Genomic DNA, 4668 nt, shown 5'->3' on the forward strand with positions numbered 1-4668 from the left:
TGAACCCAGGTGTACTGTCTAACTTCCTCATGCATCTCTCGCCACACATCAGCCAAACTATGAGTTACTATCAGCTGCTTGATGGCACGTCTGGAGGCAGCAAGGGGTTCAATGTGATTTCTGTCTATATCATCATTTTCTGTGCAGTTAAAATCCCCTCCCAGAAATAAAAACTCTTCAGGTCCACACTGATTTAAAACCACACTGAGGTCAGTTAAAAACTGAACTCTGTCAGGCCCTGCATTTGGAGCATATACATTTACAAAAACCAAAATTAAAGACTCATATTTGACTCTAACTACCATCAATCTACCTCTCGCTATTTCCTCTACCACATAAGATTGTGGTAAAAGGTTTTTAGAAAAGAGGAGCGCCACTCCTCCACTGGATTTACTCAGATGACTCAAGACAACGTCACCATCCCACTCCTTCTTCCAGTCAGTGGCATTCATGATGTCACTGTGAGTTTCCTGGACAAACATGACGTCACTGAGCTTTAGCTTTACAAGTTCAAAATGACACGCCCTCTTTCTCACCTCTCTTGGTCCATTTAGATGAAGTGTTGAGACTTTGAGGTTGGCCATCGAGACTGATGAGAGAAGAAACACATAATAAAAGAGCATTAACCAGAACGGGAAATGATTTGTCTTATACTGCCTCTGACTCTTCATGCTGTATTTCTTGTTTGATTTTCAGAACCAGTTTCCTTAACCTGGACATCTCTTGATCAGTGTAGCCCCTTTCTTCTTCTTTTTTTTCTCATCTGGGATTTATCAGAATACATAAAGAATTCTTTATCTGCAAAAAAAAAATAAAATCCTTAATTTGGATATTTCTTAAAAATGTTGTCTAATTTGGCGTGCATCATAGTACTCTTGCTTTGTTGCCCCTGCCAATTGGGAGGTAGTGTGAGTCTGGCTGTCTACACCGCCACCATCCTCTTCCTTAAACTCATCTTCAGACATCTGTACCTCTCGCTGCTTTTTCTTTAATACAGGTGCCTGGCTGTCTATACCACAGTACCCTTCCTCCTCTTCTTCCTCCATACTCAACTCAACCTCAGACAGTTGTTCCTCGTGCTGCCTGCCTCTCTCCCCTGTTATCACTCCTTTTTTTGGCTCGAGAGCCACTCGTTTTAGCTGCCTGCTTTCTCTTCAGTACAGGAACCTTACAGACTTTTTCTTCCTCCATCAAATCCTCCTCGCTGCTCAACACCACGCCTTCTGCAGCTCCACCTGTAGTGTTTGATGCCACTGCCTGTTCACTTTGTGCTTCTTTTTCAACATTTATGTTTTTCTTTTAGACTTTTCACTCCGTTTGGCTGGTTCAATGTTGTTGGTGTAATTTGGACTCTGTCCCTTTTCTGTTGTCTCTTCACTGCTCTGCCTGGTTTTGCTCTGTTTTCTGTTGTCTCTTCCCTGCTCTGCCTGGTTTTGCTCTGTTTTCTGTTGTCTCTTCACTGCTCTGTCTGGTTTTGCTCTGTTTTCTGTTGTTTCTTCACTGCTCTGCCTGGTTTTGCTCTGTTTTCTGTTGTCTCTTCACTGCTCTGCCTGGTTTTGCTCTGTTTTCTGTTGTCTCTTCACTGCTCTGTCCGGTTTTGCTCTGTTTTCTGTTGTCTCTTCACTGCTCTGCCTGGTTTTACTCTGTTTTCTGTTGTCTCTTCACTGCTCTGCCTGGTTTTGCTCTGTTTTCTGTTGTCTCTTCACTGCTCTGTCCGGTTTTGCTCTGTTTTCTGTTGTCTCTTCACTGCTCTGCCTGGTTTTGCTCTGTTTTCTGTTGTCTCTTCACTGCTCTGCCTGGTTTTGCTCTGTTTTCTGTTGTCTCTTCACTGCTCTGCCTGGTTTTGCTCTGTTTTCTGTTGTCTCTTCACTGCTCTGTCCGGTTTTACTCTGTTTTCTGTTGTCTCTTCACTGCTCTGCCCGGTTTTGCTCTGTTTTCTGTTGTCTCTTCACTGCTCTGCCTGGTTTTGCTCTGTTTTCTGTTGTCTCTTCACTGCTCTGCCCGGTTTTGCTCTGTTTTCTGTTGTCTCTTCACTGCTCTGCCTGGTTTTGCTCTGTTTTCTGTTGTCTCTTCACTGCTCTGCCCGGTTTTGCTCTGTTTTCTGTTGTCTCTTCACTGCTCTGCCCGGTTTTGCTCTGTTTTCTGTTGTCTCTTCACTGCTCTGCCCGGTTTTGCTCTGTTTTCTGTTGTCTCTTCACTGCTCTGCCTGGTTTTGCTCTGTTTTCTGTTGTCTCTTCACTGCTCTGCCTGGTTTTGCTCTGTTTTCTGTTGTCTCTTCACTGCTCTGCCTGGTTTTGCTCTGTTTTCTGTTGTCTCTTCACTGCTCTGCCTGGTTTTACTCTGTTTTCTGTTGTCTCTTCACTGCTCTGCCTGGTTTTGCTCTGTTTTCTGTTGTCTCTTCACTGCTCTGTCCGGTTTTACTCTGTTTTCTGTTGTCTCTTCACTGCTCTGCCTGGTTTTACTCTGTTTTCTGTTGTCTCTTCACTGCTCTGCCCGGTTTTGCTCTGTTTTCTGTTGTCTCTTCACTGCTCTGCCTGGTTTTGCTCTGTTTTCTGTTGTCTCTTCACTGCTCTGCCTGGTTTTGCTCTGTTTTCTGTTGTCTCTTCACTGCTCTGTCCGGTTTTGCTCTGTTTTCTGTTGTCTCTTCACTGCTCTGCCTGGTTTTGCTCTGTTTTCTGTTGTCTCTTCACTGCTCTGCCTGGTTTTACTCTGTTTGTATCCTCTCGCTTCTTCACTCTGCGTTTCGTAATCAGAGGAGTGCTCCTCAGGACAAGCCCGAACCAAATGACCCTCTCCTCCACAGCCAAAACACATCAAGGTCCCCAAGTTTACAAAAACCACATAGTCAAAATCATCTACCTTCACCCTAAAAGCTACACCCAGTTCTTTGTCTTTTTTATTCAGGATCATTTGAACCTGTCATCTGTGTGGAACTACATGTCGCACCAGTGGAGATTTGCAGCCAGACGTCAGTTTCCTGATGGATGAAACTACTTTTCCATGTCTCGTGACTCTGGTCGACGGTGTGGTGAGTGGTGACACCGACACGAAACTGTCATGAACGACAACGCTGCTTCAACCACTTGGTTTGCTTTGGCCACAGCGCCACTCATTCGAGCAGCAGCTGTAACGCTGCTGTGACCCACAACCTCCCCGACTGCCAAAGCACAGTCCTCCGCCCAACAAGGAGAGCCAGGCGGCACTTCGGAGCCGTGTTCTCTGCGGAGTTTGGTGAACTCCATACCGGCGTTTAGCACGTCGACCGCTGGCCGACTGACCACACACACACACACACACACTCTTAAAACCTCCTTATATACACAAACCAAACCAGTAACCCTACAAAATGCACTATGTTCAATATTTACAAGAAAAAATAAAGATAGCGAAAAGATATGATCACTCATAACTGCTCTCATACGCCTGCTCAGCACGCTCACTCGCACCTCCGCCAGAGAGAGAGAGAGAGAGAGAGAGAGAGAGAGAGAGAGAGAGAGAGAGAGAGAGAGAGAGAGAGAGAGAGAGAGAGAGAGAGAGAGAGAGAGAGAGAGAGAGAGAGAGAGAGAGAGTCAGAATGCCATACCCTAACGGTCAGTGAGTGACCAAAACACTGCCTATTACTGTCAGTTGCTGTTCAAGTGCTGTTCTATGTTTCTGCCAGATCTATGTATGTATTCCTTTTGCCTTTTTCCTTTTTTGTGAGGTACTCTCTGTTGACTTGTTTTGCTGTCATCTGCTTTAGCAACATTGTAATTAATGCAGTCATGCCAATAAAGCATCATTGAATTGAATGAATAGAGAGAGAGAGAGAGAAAATTAAATTTACATTTTATTTTTTCTTCACAAAAATTAAATGTAAATTCCAAGACTTGGACACACTCTCTGACCAGACCAAAATGCAACATGTAGTTGGGGGAAACAGTGTCAGCGCCATAGATGCAGCGGGATATGTCAGGTCGTGTCACAGCCTCAGAGACAAGCAGCACAACACATGACAACCGTAGTCTCCTCACAACCCACGCTCCACCTTCTGATCTACTTCTGTTTCTCTATTGTTATGGCTGTGTTATTGTTTCTTTATTGATCGTTACAATGTTGTGTCGATGATTATTATTGGTGTTATTGTGTACCGTTCAAGCTGTATGTTTGATGCTTTGGCAACATTGTTGTAAAACTTTTATGCCAATAAAGCCCTTTGAATTGAATTGAGAGAGAGAGAGAGAGAGAGAGAGAGAGAGAGAGAGAGAGAGAGACAGAGAGAGAGAGAGACAGAGAGAGAGAGAGAGAGAGAGAGAGAGAGAGAGAGAGAGAGAGAGAGAGAGAGAGAGAGAGACAGAGAGAGAGAGAGAGAGAGACAGAGAGAGAGATGCCTTTCATACAAACCTTTTGGTGACTTGGCCAATACACTGGTCTTATTTCTTGATAGTCAGACAGCCAATAAACTAGTGTAACATGGGGGGGGGATAATAAGATTAAACACTGACAGAAACACATACAGTGGTGAATGACAACTGTACAAGTGTGTGTGTGTGTGTGTGTGTGTGTGTACGCGCGCGCGCCTGCGCGTAAAGGGTGTCTGTTTAAAACCTGGAGTGATGGGGAGAAAGAAATGGGGGGGGGGTCTTTGTGGAGCAGGGTTGCATAATAAGTGAATGCGGATCAGAGCCG

Source organism: Lampris incognitus, chromosome 20 (genome assembly GCF_029633865.1).
Source record: "Lampris incognitus isolate fLamInc1 chromosome 20, fLamInc1.hap2, whole genome shotgun sequence".
Taxonomy (NCBI): domain Eukaryota; kingdom Metazoa; phylum Chordata; class Actinopteri; order Lampriformes; family Lampridae; genus Lampris; species Lampris incognitus.